This window comes from Heterocephalus glaber, unplaced genomic scaffold (assembly GCF_053883595.1).
Source record: "Heterocephalus glaber isolate CG9 unplaced genomic scaffold, H.glaber_assembly_v1.0 deba00001745, whole genome shotgun sequence".
Lineage (NCBI taxonomy): Eukaryota > Metazoa > Chordata > Mammalia > Rodentia > Bathyergidae > Heterocephalus > Heterocephalus glaber.
The window spans coordinates 2,537,862-2,553,349 of record NW_028258451.1 but is presented as its reverse complement, the minus strand read 5'-3'; the positions used below and the strand labels follow the sequence as shown (position 1 = coordinate 2,553,349).

Here is a 15,488-nt window from a genome sequence, read left to right as displayed (position 1 = left end):
CTTCATTTTTTTGTTTCTGGACCCTGTTCTAGTAAGTTGGAATTCCTTAATGCATATATCATATAAATACTACTAGCCCCTTTGATTATGGTGACATAAAATAGAAAGCTGATTTTATCATATTGTGGGACTGTGTGATTCAAAAGTTAATTACTCCCCTAGATTCTGTTGCAAATTTGATGGTTGGAGTGTGTTTGCCTCAGGACAATGGACAATCAGTAATAGGGCAAGGTTACTCAGCCATCTATTTGCCCTAAATCCAAATGTCCCGGGGCCCAGTATCTATAGGACAATCTGTAAACAGGGTGGTCATAACTGTCAGTCAGGATGTCTGCTGAACATCAGCATGTGACAATGAGCCACTAACCTTTGTTCTTCTTTTTCTGTGAATCCACATGTTAAACCCCCCCTTAACCCCCTGTAAAACAACCTCGGACTCTGAGCCAGTTGCCTCTCTGAGCTATTTTGCTTCGGGAGTGCCATCTGGCCAGACTAATAAAGGTCTGTTTCCCAACATGGCCGGTGTGTTCCTTCCCAGGTGTGCTCCACTCCAGCTCCTTGGAGCGTTTGGTAAGGCCTTTGGTCTTACATTCTGGAGGCACCGCTGGGATCCCCGGGTGTGCTCCACTTCAGCTCCTCGGAGCGTTTGGTAAGGCCCTCGGTCTTACAATATAGAAAGTGGTCTTTACTCTTTCATATCTCTTTGTTCATTTTGAAGAAAGTACAAAAATGCTAAATACACAGAAGAAATTTCTCTTCCACCTCTAAGCTTTGTTTTTCTATCCCTGCCTCCCGTGGCAACTTCTCTGCTGCCAATTCCGTGTGTTACCCAAGATGGGTCTGCAATGCGTCTCTGCAAAACAATTTGCATCCGTGTGCGACTACCGAGCATCATTGTGCTTCTGTTATCACGCATGTCCACTGTGCCTATGCTGCTGAGCACAGCTGCTCAGCATGATTATATCCCAGTCACACTGTAGAAACCTCACTCCTCTGGCATCCTCATGTGGCGATTCCTCCGGGGCGCTGCTCCCTAGCAATACGGTAACAGACTGTTCATTTTCTTCTCATCATAGCCGAGTCTTTCGCAACGTGAGGGACCAGGACTCGTGGTGAATCCACCTGCCCACCACAGTCGACGCAGCTGTTTCCCGCCTTTCAACCGCGGTCCAGAAGAGCAACAGAATATGGACGCCAGCGCGTGGTCCTGGCCCGGTGCAGGCTGGGCCCTGGAAGGTCAAAGGGCGTGAGCGTGCGCACAGCGACCTCTGATGCGGCCGCATGTGGGCGTAGGTCTTGGCCCACACTTCTGGCCTTTGTTTTACTTTTAAAATTTATTTTTATTGGTACATGTTTGCAGTATATAATGATCCTATGCATGGCAGGGTGTTGGTCCAGGTGCATAACACATCTTAATCCTTCCCCTCCCCGTACAGGCCTTCGATCCGAGCAGGGCCTGGGCAGGGTTCACGGTTCCAGCGGGCTTCTCAGCAATTGTTAAGCACATATTTTTTTTAAACAAAAACATTTTACCCAAAAAATTTTAAATGAAGTTTAAAAAACAAATCTAACAATTTTAACGCACGTCTACAAGCAGGGTCTAATTCAAGCCACCCAGCAAACTTGTGACCCAAAAGCCCCTGGCCCCCGTGCTGGAACCTGCGATCCCACGCGTTTGTTCCCTGAGTGTTCATTGGAAATTGACTGTGCTGGTGATATAGGGGGAGCTGTAACTCCCAAACCTACTAGATATCCGAAATGCGAGTTTGTGTTCTCCAAAATCAAAGAATGAATTCTAGGAACAACAGGTTAAGAGTAGGAAAAGCTTATTGGGAAAGAAAGCTTCTGCCTAAGAGAGACAGAAGGGGTGCCTGCCCACCTCACTTTTCAGAGATGTTTTATACAGCAAAGCCGTGTGGTGAGGCGGTTACAAAATGGGACAAAACCATAAAACCCAAGGGAAATTTATAAGGTGGGCGTGAGGTGGGACAAAACCATGACCAACCAATAAGATTACAAGTACAGTCACCCAGGTAATATTGATTAAATGGGGGAGCAAGTCCCTAGCAAGCACACAAGGATTTTCAGTAAGGATGGGAGTCGGATATTTCCTGGAGAGGCTGGGTTAAAACCTTGACCCCCCACCCAGGTGACTGATACCTATTTAGAATATCAATCACTGCTATTTATCCCCAGGGGAAGCACAAGGGTGTGTAGTTTCTCTTCTTTTACAATTCTGGCCTTCAGTGAAAGTGTCTTGATTGTCCTCCATGTTGGCTCCTTGCTGTGTTGGCTCCTGGAGGGTTGGTCCTGTCTAACTGCACACGAGATATCTAATTAACTTATGTATCTGCAATACTGGGGAGGTTTGGGTCCACCACACCCCGCTGTGTTCCTGAGCTGCATTCTCTCCCAGTCCCCACACATGCAGCTTCCTTGGCAACAACCTGAGGTCCCCCATCTTCTCACACAGGTGGGAGGCAGCGGGGTTGGGGTAGGGGACTCAGACGGTGCCAGAAATCACTGTTTTGCTTTCTTGTCAATCTTACTTATTTTTGTCCATAAGTCTTTGCAGAAATGGAAACAACTCAGACATATGCATTAGTCTATGAGGCTCCCCGTGATAAAATGCCACACACGAGGGTGGGAGGGGGGAGGCTTTCATGTGGCTTTATGAGGCCAAAGTCCACCAAGGTGTCCACAGGGTTGATTCCTCTCCAGGGCTCTCCTAGGCTTGCAGGGGGCTGGCTTCATATCACCTTTCCTGGGGTCCAAGTTTCCCCTCCATATCAGGGCATTCACCTAGGACTGTAACCTTCACCAGCACTGCAGAATGGAGCTCTACAAATCAAGTTTTTTTCTCTTAGAGAGAAGCAGCTTCTCTAAGCTTTCTCCTGCAGAGCACACAGCCAACACCCCTCCTCTCCTCAGCCACATGAGGTGACAGAATACGCAGCCCCAGGGGCCAGGAGCCCGGTGGTTCCTTCCCACAGGAAAGGAGGAGCTGAAGGTGCCCGAAGGGATAAAGCAGGTGTGGAGATCTCACCCACTGTCTCTGCTCCCCTCCCCTCTGCTCCTTGCTGTGAAAGACCCTGGCCACCTGCCCTCGGGGAGGTGGAGACCTGAGCAAATGGGCCTCCATCTCCTCGGAGCCGGCTGTGGCGAACCCTTTCCCTTTTCTCCCAGACGCTCAGCCTCCTTGGATTTGGTCAGCAGGGAGCAGACGAATCTGAGTGCAGGAGCCTAAGTGGCCAGTAACCAGCCTGCTCTAAGGGCCTCAGGTTCAGGGTTTAGTCTGCAACAACTCTGTTCCCAACAGCGCTGTGCTGTGCCTGTGAGGGGAGGGGACCTTGTCCAACCCAGGGCAGCTCAAGAGGCTTCATAGAGAGAAAGAGCCTGTGATCAGTTCTGGGAATCAGATGACCCGGATGGAGAAGGCTCCAGAGCCAGACTCCTCCGACCGGAACCCCTTTCCCAGGCAGGCGGTGGGGACCTGGGGACCTGGCTCGAGCTGTGACCCAGGACGTTTCAGAGCTCAAGGCTCACGGCGGTGGGGACCCAGCAGGGCCCCGGGTAAGAGGGAGCAACAGTGGGGTGAGCTGGGGCACGGAGAAGCCCTTGCCAAGGGCAAAGCACAGCCCATCAGGGTTGTTTGTGGATCGTTACCATGGATATCATGGGGTGTAATTATCCTCGGACTTTTCAGGGATTGGAAAGCCCTCTCTGTCTCTCTCTCCCTAATGCAATGGCTTGCATGATGTGTGTGACACTGCAGGGCACGTGGGGACCAGAAAATGCTCTGCTCTGACTTCCTGAGGAGGATCACGCAGGGAGGTGAAAAGGAGGAAGCAGCAGCGGGGCAGGCGTGTCACATGTCACTCCACACACTCTGCACACAGGCACCATGTGGTGGGTTTATTTTCCCTTTTTTTTTTTTTTTTGCAACAATGTGATGTATGCATTCAAATGTGATGGAAATGCAGCCGAACAGAGATAGACTACTGACCCCCACCTCCAATTGTCACCCCAGGACCCCTCATGGGACATTCTGTGTCCCCCACTGCCCCTGGACAGACTTTCCTCCCTGTGGGATGGGGCTGGTGGCTCCACTGAAAGGCTCCTCCCAAGCCTGGTGAGAGGGGCTCCCTGCCCCAGCCTGCAGCCCACACATTCAGCGTGACTGTGGTCTGCTCTGCAGATCCCTTCTCTTATGCCAGGGTCACGTTTAGCAAGGCTTCTTGCCCCCTTGGGTTATGAGCTCTCCTTGGGGTTTTCCTGTAGTGAGAGTGTGAGTTTTAGTGGCCAACTGGTGAAAAACCGAACTCCATGGCTGGAAACAGCTGCTCTGCCCTGGGTCAGGAGCCCCGGTGTGGCTGGGTGCTGTGCGTGGAGTCCCTCGGGGTGTGGCCCTGGTGGCCTGCTAATTCCCACATGGATGCCGGCTCTCCCTGGCAGGGGAAGACAGTCTGGAGTCTGTTGCAAGATGGGTCCACACGCCTGCCACCACAGCACTCTAGGAGGCTGAGACAGGAGGATAACAAGTTTCAGCCCAGCCTGGGCCACCTAGCCTCAAAATTTTAAAAACAGAGCAGAGGAGGAGTGCTGGGGATGCAGCTCCCTGCTAAGGGTTGGGCTCAAAAAGAAAGAAAGAAAAGAAAGAGTTTTATGTAACGTAACAATCACGGATTGACCTTCCTTCCACTGCCTGCGCTAAGATTCTTAGCAAGGCCAAACTTCATTTGCTCTCCTCAGCCTGTTGTGTGTTCCTCATAAAATACAAGTGATTTTGTTTCCTTTTTTTTTAAACTGAACATCTAACTCAGGACCTTGTGCTTGCTAGGCAGGCGTGGCACCACTGAGGTACAACCCCTCACCCCCCACCCCTCAACCCTGCCTATTTTGTTCGTTTTTTAGCAAAAACCCAGATAGGTCAGTTTAGCCAGAGTGGCAACAGCCAGGCCCAGGAACTGAAGAAAGGCTGGCTGCCTTCGAGGGCGACATTCGCAAGGCAGAAGCTGCGGTTTACTCGATGTGGGAGCGTGGTGGGCACAGGAGCCCTGGAGTTGTGTGGCTTAGAGTCCTCTCACCAGATGCTCCCTCCTCTCCGCCATGTTCTCCCCCACCCCAGGCGCATCCCCAACTGTGAGGAGGCCACTGCTTTCCTGAACCTCACAAGTGGCGGGATGCACTTGTCCATTTGGAATGGGAAAGGGGCTTCTGAGGGAAGAGCAGCTGGCCCAGGCCTGGGCCCCCGAAGGAGGGGTGACATTGTAAGGGCTCCATGCAGGGGTCAGACTCAAGCTCGGCCCGGCCACCCACCAGGGATGGGCGGCTCCTCACGGAAGACCTGTGAGAGGTTCACCTGCAGCTGGGATATACGAGGTGTGAACAAATTACATGGTGAATGTGTGGATTACAAATGTCCCACAGAGGGCCGGGGATTTAGCTCAGTGGTTCCAGCGCCTGCCTCAAAAGCGCAAGGTCCCAAGTTCGATCCCTGGTACCAAAAAAAAAAAAATGTCCTACAGTAAAAGACACATTGCCATGAATGCCCTTCAATGTTCTCCCCCTTACTCTGAACACACTCATCCCATTGTTCTTGCCACTTTTTTGTTTTTTGTTTTTTTTGAGACAGGGTCTTGCCATGTAGTTCAAGCTGACCTTGAACTCACTATGGAGCCCAGGCTGGCCTTGAACTCACAGTGATCCTCCTGCCTCAGCCTTCCGAGTGCTGGGATCACAGGTGTGTGTCACTATGCCCAGCTCTGGAGTCCTCTTTCCTGAGTGTCTTAATGAGGTGTGATCAGAAATAAGGTGACTCCTGCTGCCGAGTGCCATCCAAGGGAAAGGCAGACTCATAAAAATAAGACGCCGGCCGTGTCTTCATCCACCTGATCACAGATCTGTCGCCATGTGACCCTGGCTCTTTTCAAAGTCAAAATGGCCATGAGAGGGAAAGGTTCTGAATCAATCTGGGACACTGAAGCAGCCAGGACAGTGCAGCTAAAGACACCCACACAGACGGACTCCGGAGCTGCTGCAGAAAGTGCACGGACGATGGGATGAGGTGAGTGCGGTTCGAGCGAGGGCAGCGTTTCGGGGCATCCATGGCAATGTGCCTTTCACTGTGATAACCTTCTCAAGAACGTAAACGTTGCCGTCGTTTCTGGTTGCGCAGTGCAGGTGCTTTCCGTGAACTCGGAAAGCAGCAGCTTCCTGCAGACAGCTCCTGTGGCCACTGGTGTAGAACTCTGGGCATTTGGGTGGCAGCTGCCCGCCTGCAGATGTGTCCCTGGGCTCGGCTCTGTGGTGCCGGTTCTGTGGTGCCGGTGCCGCCTCCGCCTCCTCCTCCCCCTCCTCTTCCTCCTCTTCCTCCTTTCCTCGTCCTCCTCTTCTCCTTTTTCCTCTTCTTCCCCCTCTTCCTCCTCCCCCTCCTCCTCCTTCCCGCCCGCTCGAAGGGCTCGCTCTGCGCACAGCGGCTCCGGGCCGCGATGCGCGCCTCCTCGCAAGTCCCGCTGGGAGCTGGCCCGGCAGTTCCCGGAGCTGGCGCAGACCGGCGGGCGGGTGAGGATTCCCAAGGCAACAGCCCGGGGTGAAACCGCGGGTTCCCATGGCAACAGCCCGGCCTCCGGCCCGTGGGGCGCCCAGGCGACCTCCGCCTTGCACCGGGCCGGAGTCGTCCACCCACCCCTGTCACGGCTCTGTTCCAGGTCGAGACCAAACCCGCGGTTTCGGGTCCGTCTTCGGGTGGAGGGCGTGGGGTCGGGGACTGGGTCGGCTCCGCCTTTCGCGCCCGCCCTCTGCGGGGCCGCAGAATCCCTTTCGCGCTCCCCGCCTCTCCCCAGCCAGCCCCCGGCCTCCCGCCCGAGTTTCCATGGCAACAGCCCACGCCCCATCACGGGTCACATCACGGGTCACGTCACAGTGCGCGTGCGCGCTGGGCAGGCGGCCGCGGGAGGCGCTGTGGGCGCTGTGGACGCTGTGGACGGACGTCCCGAGCACCGTCCACGCCGCGCCCGGCAGAAGAGGCCCAGGCGTGGGGACAGCGAGGCCCACAGAGCACCGGCCCCCAGCCCCGGGTGCCCTGCCGCTCGGGTCCAGCACGCACCTGAGCCGCACGGGGTGGACGCGGCACCGGGCCGCAGACCCGCTCGGCCCGGGGGATGTGAGCGGGGACCTCGCGGGGAGCGAGGGACCCACGGAGGCCCCACTCTGAATGGGAGACGGCGCCTCTGACCAGCGGACCTGGGGCCCAGCCCGGGGGCGCGGTCCTGGGGCTCTGGGCGAGGAGCTGCGCCGGGGGCTCTGCCGGGAGGGGCTGTGCTCAGCGGTCGGGCAGGGAGTGAGCGAGGCTGGCGCAGCAGCTCCGAACGCGGGCCGGCTCGGGATCTGTGAAGTCGTTTATTAGCACAGCCGTGTCTGTCACTGTGTTGTCTGTGACTCTCTCTGGGCTAAGGGGCCCTGTTGCGTGGTGGTAGCCCAGAGCACAGGCCTCACAGATACTACCTGGTGTCATTTACTGATCCCCAGAGTCGTGCCTAAAAATTAACCCAGAATTATGCTCTCATGTGTTTCCTTAGGGGAAACATCTCCTTTGCTTGCTTGCTTGATCGATAAATGAATGGAAGGGTGAATGGATGGATTTGTGGATAACGGATGTTGAATGGATAAGTGGGTGGCTGGGTGGGTGGCTGGATACATGTATGAAGGGATAGATGGACAGCTACACGCACACCTGGTAGGTGGGTGGATGATTCGACAGTGGGACAGTTAACGAGTAGGTGGATGGGTAAGTGAAATACTACAAGCTTCCTATTGCTGCTGTCATCGCTACAAACGGTGGTTTTAAAACTATAAAAATTTATTCTCACAGCTGTAGGGGCAAGAAGTCTGAAGTAAGTCTTCAGGCTTAATGTGAAGGTGTCAGCAGGGTGGTTTCTTTGGTGTCTCTGAGAGGAGAATCTTTTCCCTCAGATTTTTTTTTTTTTTTTTTTTTTTTTTTTTTTGGTACCGCGGATTGAACTCGGGTCCTTGAGCTTGCGCAGCAGGCGGCAAAACCACTGAGCTAAATCCCCGGCCCTTTCCTCAGCTTTTTTGTTAGTTATTACCTGCATTCTTTGGCTCATGGCCCCTTCCTCCATCCTCAGCCAGCAGTGTAGCACTTTAAATCTTCCTTCTCTCCCACTGCCTTCCTGGCCAAACCGTTTTCTCTTTTCCTGGAGTCAAATCTTCCTCTCCCTGTTTCTGATAAAGAAGATGACATATCTAGATAATCCAGGATAATCGCTCTGTCTCAAGATCTCTGTTTTAGCCACCGCTGGAAGTTCTTTTTGCCACATCAGGTAGTGTTCACAGTTTCTAGGAACTAGGATATGGATCTTTGGGGGCCATTATTCAGCCCACCACAGAGCAATAAACAGATGAATGGGTGGATGGATGGATATTAGAGTGAATGATTGGATGGAGGGTAGAAGGATGGATGGGTGGATGGATGGACTGATGGATGAATGTGAAAGTGGATGACTGGATGGAAAGATAGAAAGATGGATGCGTGGATGGATGGATGGGTAGGTGGAAGGAAGGATGGGTGGATGGATGGATACATGAATGAATGGATGGAAGGAAGGATGGACGGGTGGAAGGAAGAATCGGTGCATGGATGGATGGGTGGATGGTGCAGATGAATGAGATACTTTTTTGCTATTGATCAACTATTTCAAATGGACTCTGGATTCAGGAGCTACTCCTGTGTGCGTACACAGAAGACTGCCTACACCTTCCACTGGTGGAAAGCCATCACCCTGGGCATAGAAATTGATGACTGAGAATGAGGAAGGGGTCACATTCTACTTCACCGAGGATGAGCTGAGAGGGAAGCAGCTTCCCCAGGAGTGAACCAGGGCACCTGGGAGGTCAGGTGGTGGTCGCTGTGCAGAACAAGCTGTCCTGCCACCATCCTCTCTCTGAGCAGGGTCCACAGGCGGCTTCCCGAGGGCCCCCAGCATCTCCCTGCCTCGGAAACCTGCCTGGGCCTGACCTTAGGAGCTGCTGTTCTCAGTCTGAGTGACCTTGGCCCACTTGACTGCGTCAGTTTCCTCATCTGATAGATGGGGGTAATTGTCGCCCACCCCACAGCGTTGAAGATAACTGGAGAAAGCCCTTAGCTTGCTCCTGCTTTCCCTGCCAGGCACTTGAGGCCAGTGGCCTGCACGGCACGGAGTCACTGCTCAGCGTGCTGGAGGCTGCATGTCCAGGAGCAGGGCCGGGAGGTGGCGGGAATACAGGTTTTCTCTGGGTCCCTCCTGAAGGTCCCCCTCCTGCCCAGCACTCCAGGGCTTGGGCGACACATGCATTTGAATTGTGGCGCATTCTGGCTCAGGCTCAGGGCTGGGTCAGAGTCAGGCTAACAGGGAGGTAGAAGAAGTAAAAGAGCAGGAAGGAGATGAGGCAATCATAACTAAAAGTTGCACTTTCAAAAAGGCTGCAGCTCGAGACCCGTAGTTACCTGCGTCCTTGTCAGCACTTCCTTGGTGAGATTCAGGCTCCTGTCCCTCCACCATCACACCCCAGATTCCCTGGGACACAGAGTGTCCTCAGGTGGGCTTAACTGAGAAACTAAAGGGCAGGAGCCTGGCCTTCAGGTAAAGGACCAGGCCGAGCGAATCCAACAATGTTTAAATTACTATCTTAAAAGAAACCTGGGTCCATGCTGTGAATGGGCCAGGACCCTTGGGGGGCACATTTTCCCAGGGCTCCCACACCCCAAAGAGGAGCATAAATGTTCCTTGGTCCAGGAAGGAATGCACCTTGCTCCCTGGGGGCCGCGTGCTGTCCCTGAGTGTGTGCCTTTCACTTTCCACCCAGCAGACCCATCCCAGGCCTCTCACTGACACGCCCTGAGAACCCTTTTTCTGCAAAGCTCTTATTTTTTATAAATAACTTTATTTATTTATTTATTCTTTGGTTTTGAGCCAGGATCTCACTATGCATTTCAGGCTGGACTTGAATTCACTGTGTAGCCGAGGCTGGCTTCGAACTCGCAGTGATCCTCCTGCCTCAGCCTCCCAAGGGCTGAGATTACAAGTGCCAGTGCCACTGCGCCCAGCCGAAGCACTCCTCTCTGGGGAGTGGGGTAGGTTCCTCATCTCAGCTTTGGGAGCCGAGGACCCCTTCCTAGGGCCGCCCCAGCTGTCAGGTTGTGACCTTCACTAAGGTGAGAAGAGGGAGCAGTGTGGACGTCCTTGTCCGTGGTAGGGAGCGCCAGCTGCCGTCCTGCTTCCTGGGGGAGACCCCACACCCGCCCCTTGGGCTCTGCCATTCATTCTCTCAACAGCAGTTTGAAAGAAACCCGTGTGCCTGTCATGGTCAGATAGGTTAAGCAGTGAATTTGTATCAGTGGATTCTGGTACAAATTCAGTTGACACAACCTTAGTGTTAGAAGATTGTGCTAGCATGGTGAGGGGAGCCAGGCATACAGATACACACTTACGATCCCAGCACTCTGGGAGGCTGAGGCAGGAGATTCCAAGTTCGAGTCCATCCTGGGTAACTTAGTGACTTAATGAGAACTTGTCTCAAAATAGAAAGGAACTGGGGATGTAGCTTAGTGCAGAGGTCCCTGGGTTCAATCCCCAGTACCACAAAGCACAAAACAACAAAAAAACAGACATTGGGCCAGGGATTTAGCTCAGTGGTTCTGCCACCTGCCTCACAAGTGCAAGGTCCTGAGTTCAATCCCCGGTACCAAAAAAAAAAAAAAAACCCAGACATTGGGGAAGCCCCACCCTGGGACAAGGAGAATCCTCATTTGTACAGGAAATTCCCCTAGCCAGCCCCAACTTGGCTGGGCAAAGATGCTCGGTCCGGGCCTCGACCTGCCTTTTCTTTATTTCCCAAGGTCGAGTTCAGGCCCTGGTATGAACCTGGGTGTTGGGATTCATTTGCCTGGTGACCAGGAACCCCTAAACATGGGAGGTGGGTTCATTCACGCGGGGCTGAGTTGGGAGGGTGGGAGTCGGGCCCTGGGTGGGCAGCAGGGAGCAGAGAGGGGAGGGTCACAGGCAGACCACCAGCCGGGCTCTGGCAGGAGACGCCAGCCGGGCTCTGGCAGGAGACGCAAGCCCAGCTCTGTCGGGCCAGGGCTGCAGGCGCCACTCCCAGCCCACGGGAGCTGGACAGAGAGCCCCCTCTGGCTTCTGGGTCTCACCAGGATTCTGTCATGATCTGATTGTATAGCTAAGAGTGACATCTCAGATGGAAACATCAGCCTGAGAGCCCACACTTATTCATTCACAAATCATGCAGGAGAAACAGGTGGACTCCATGCTAATCATTTTAAGCACACAGCCAGTCTAACACAAGATTTTAAAATATTCCCTGCTCTGAGGTCCTCTCTGCTGATAATATTCGTTCCTCTCTACTTCTGGACCTAGCAGATGTTTCCATGGTAACAGCTAAGCCTGCCTGGGTTGCTAAGCAACAGAAGAGAAAGGAGCAGGATGGAGCCAGACGGGGGACCAGGCCTGGAGCCTGCGGCGCCCGCCTGGACTTGCTGCACCTGCTGGCTCCCTCTGTTGGGGTCTTTTCAAAGGGCAGGGTGTGGGCTGTGCTGCGTCTTGAAGTCCACGTCGCACACCAGCGGTGGCCGGGGACAGACGCGGGTCTCCTCAGTGTCACCCCCATGTCCCACAGTGCCGCCCTTGCCTTCTACAGCACGTCGGACGCCTGGCCCTGAACACAGTGGCAAGGAAAACCCAGCGGACTGACACTTTTTCTCCTGGAGACGGAGCGCTTAGCGAGGACATTGCTCACAGTTGTCACCCTTCAGTTCCCTACAGATGGCTCGTTATCCCTCTTCACTGCAGAGTAGTACTCCAGTGTGTGTAGATACCATGTTTTCTTTATCTGTTCACCTGATGATGGACATACAGGCTGCTTCCAAGATTTAGCTATTATGGGTTGTGCTGCTATAAACGTGTGTGCATGGATCACTGTAATATGATGACTTTAACTCTTTCGGGAAGAAACTCCTTCTTTTTAGCACTGGAGGGTGAACCTAGGGCCTTCTCACTGAGCCACATCCCTACCCCTTTTCATTTTTTGTTTTGAAGCAGGGTTGCTAAGTTGCCCAGGCTAGGCTTGAATTTATGATCCTCCTGCCTCAGCCTCACAGAGTGCTGGGTCCCAGGTGTGGGCGGCCGTGCCCAGCTACCCTCTAGCTGGAATTTCCTTTTTCCTCAGTTCCCGTGGCTGCTCTCAATCTTCATGTTTCTGCTCCAAGGTCAGAGCCTGAGCGGGGGTTCAGGGCCCAGGGTGGGGAAAGCTCCCTGGCTTCCTGAGGCAGGGGTCAGGATGAGCTGGGGCACAGACAAACCCCGGGGAGACTGAGCACCGTGAGCTCCGTGTGCAGCACTCGACTATTGCTGCTGTCCTGAAAGAGAAACAGTCCATGCAGTGTGAAAATGAGGAAATGAAAACAAACCCCCATAACAGGGGGACCAAGTAGCAGACCTCTAACTAAAGCCCAGCACGGACTGCTGAGGCACAGCAAAGCCGGAGGCAAAGGAAAGATACAGCGTGTGGAGGAGTACTTTTGTGTATTTTAAAAATTATTAATTTTCTCCCAGAATGCTAGAGTAGCTGAAGAATATACTGAAAAAATTGGGAAAAAGTTAAAATTTGTAGTTATCATGTGTTTGAATTTTAATTAAAAGACCCAGTGTTCACTGTAAATTCATTTTCTTGGCCTTAAAGGGAGCAAACTCATAATATTTTCAAAATCACTTTTTGGAAAAACACATGAACCATGAAGAAACCCCCAGCACCCCACCGGAGCTTCGGTCACATTTTCCCCAGCCGGGCCCGAACCAGCAACACAGCTGCCCGTCCTGCAGAGTGACTGAGGTCCTCCTCATGCTGAGCTGGCGTGCCCAGGAGTTGCATGCAAACGTTGCTTCTGGCGGCTGGGGTCTGCGTCCTGGGTTACACACCCCGAGTCCTCACCATGACTGAAGCCCAGCCTTCTCCAGTTTTCCAACCAGGGTCAAAGCCAGGACCAAGCTGCTGCATTCCGGGTCCACGCAGGAAGAGGCCAGGTGGGGGCGCCCAGGACACTTGGGAAGGTGGCTTTCACGCTCAGGGTGCAGGGAGATCCCAGGGAAGCACTCAGCACAGCACCCAGAATGGAGCCCATCATTGCCGAACAATAGTCATTGCAGTGACAGGGACAGTGGTGCTATCAGCCACAGCCACCCCAGACTGGAGCATGCTGACCCCAAGTACAAAGCTTCCCCCAGCAAGTGTGGGGCAGATCCAGCACTCTGGGAGGCTGAGGCAGGAGGACTGTAAGTTGGAGCCCAGCCTGGGTCACTCAGTGACTTACCGAGTTCCTGTCTCAGGATAAAGATTAAAGTTTGGAAGACGCAGCTCAGAGCGGAGGCCCGGGTTCCACCCCAGTGCTGAAAAGCCAATCAGCCAATCAACAGATCAATCAGTTAATCGACCAAAGCCGCTCAGCCCCAGCTGCACCCGAGCCTGTCCCTGCTGGCCTGCGCCTTGCCTCGTGGAGACCTCCGGTGGGCAGCGGCCCCTGTCCCCGCCCTCGACAGCCGCCCGTGCGGGGGCACCGCCCGCATTTCAGCCCGGGTCTCGAAGGGCGGGGCGGGCGTGTGGCCTCCACTCTGAAGTCAGGAAATGGAGGTGAATGTTGAAGCTGTGGGATCCAGGAAGCTCTACGAAAGCTAACACGAAGTCAGTGAACAGGAAATTCATTCAACAGGAAGGGCGGAACGTAACCTCGGAGGGAGAGGCCCCTCACGCCTCCGACCGCGCCGGCCGGCGTAGTCAGGAACTCAGTCTCCTGGCCTCCGGGCTTGGCCCTCGCAGCCCCGGGACCGGGCGAAACCGGCGCTGCGGCTTCTGAGCCCCTGCTCTGCCCCCTTCGTAACTGCAGCTCTGACGGACTGGGCCAGGGCCCCCACTGGTCCGAATAACCCGTCCGCTTCAGGCAGGGGGAGTTCGGAGGGGGCAGAGGCATCGCAGCGCCGCTCCGCTCCGGGTGCACGGGGGGGGGGGCACGGGGGGCGTGGGCCAGGTGGGCGTGGGCCAGGTGGGCGTGGGCCAGCGGTCCTTAGAAGGTCAGTGACGCCCCCACCCGGGGCCCTCGGCCTCTCGGATGCAAATGAAGACTCCGGGGCAGGGGCCCAGCCCCCTGCCTAGACCTTGGAGGCGCTGTTCCCCTGCCTCGGCCGGGACTGGAGGCCCTGAAGTCGGGACCGGCCCCCCGTGTAAGGGCTGCGGCCGCACCCTGGGCTCCCGGGCCAGCGAGGGACGAGAGCGGCCACCCGCCTGATCAGCAGCGGTCCCTGCCAGCAGGAAGGCTCTGCAGCCAGATGCAGGAGCAGCCCTAAGGTTACGCCTGTCGTCCCGGCACTCCGGAGGCTGAGGCAGGAGCGTCGCGTATTCCAGCCCAGTTCTGGCAGTTCAGCAACTTAGCGAGAGCCTGGTTCCAAACGAAATGAGAGCAGGGCTGGGAGGCAGCTCCGTGTGGAGGCCCGGGTTCAGTCCCCAGCGCCACACATCGGTCCTGGTGCTGCGTTTCGGACAACATCGCCTTCCCGCAGCGTGACCTGACCTGGCGGCAGCGCCCCGCACCCAGGAGCCGTGGAAGCACAGGCAGCGGCGACACAGGGCGAGGCCCGTCAGCTTCTCCGAGTGTGCCTGCGTTGGCGACGCGTGGCGTGGGGGTGCCTTGGTGCTAGGAGTGGGGCACACTGGCGGGGCGGGCCATGGCGTTTAGCAGAATCGCTTCTTCCCTGGCTGAACGTGACCGGGTTCTGCCCGGAGAGTGGAGGAGGCGGCTTCGAGCGGCCCGGGCAGAAGGGCGGAGGACCTGAGGTGCTGGCCGGGAGCCGCACAGAGCCCTCCTCCTGGGACCGAAGGGAGGACCGGAAGCCAGCGGCATGGCGACTCCAGAAAGCTGAGTACTGCTCGTGTGTGGCCTGATCTCAGAATCGATAGGCTTTGCATGTTCTTTCTTTTTTCTTTTAGTTTTGGGTGTTTTCTTAGCTTTTAGAATTATCATTCACACCAGAGCTGGGTGTGGTGGCGCACACCTGTAATCCCAGGATGGGAGGCTGAGGCAGGAGGCTCAGTGCATTTGAGGGCAGTCTGGGCTACACGGTGAGTTCAAGGCCAGCAGACACACAGGGAGACACTGTCTGAAAAACTCATCCCAGGGATTTAGCTCAGTGGTTCCGCCGCCTGCCTCACAAGAGGAAGGACCCGAGTTCGATCCCCGGCACCAAAAAACAAAACAAAACAAAACAAACAAACAAAAAACCCTGAAAACTCACGCCAAAATTCAAACATGTTTCACGAGCAACTGAGGTTTTGTTCATAAAATCTTTTCCTACACCAATGTCTTCAAGAGTTCTTCCTAAGACTCTCTTCCAGCCGGTTCAGGGTTTCTGTTTTAATATTTAGATCAT

The 15,488-nt window shown here is 54.8% G+C and overlaps 1 long non-coding RNA gene across 1 annotated transcript; it reads left to right on the top strand.

Annotated features, from left to right (window-relative positions):
- Positions 1-6,488: 6,488 nt before the first annotated feature.
- On the top strand, positions 6,489-15,418 carry LOC147821302 (uncharacterized). The gene is made up of 2 exons (XR_015447352.1): positions 6,489-6,710; positions 11,713-15,418. It is a non-coding gene; the product is annotated as an uncharacterized LOC147821302 (long non-coding RNA).
- Positions 15,419-15,488: the final 70 nt, after the last annotated feature.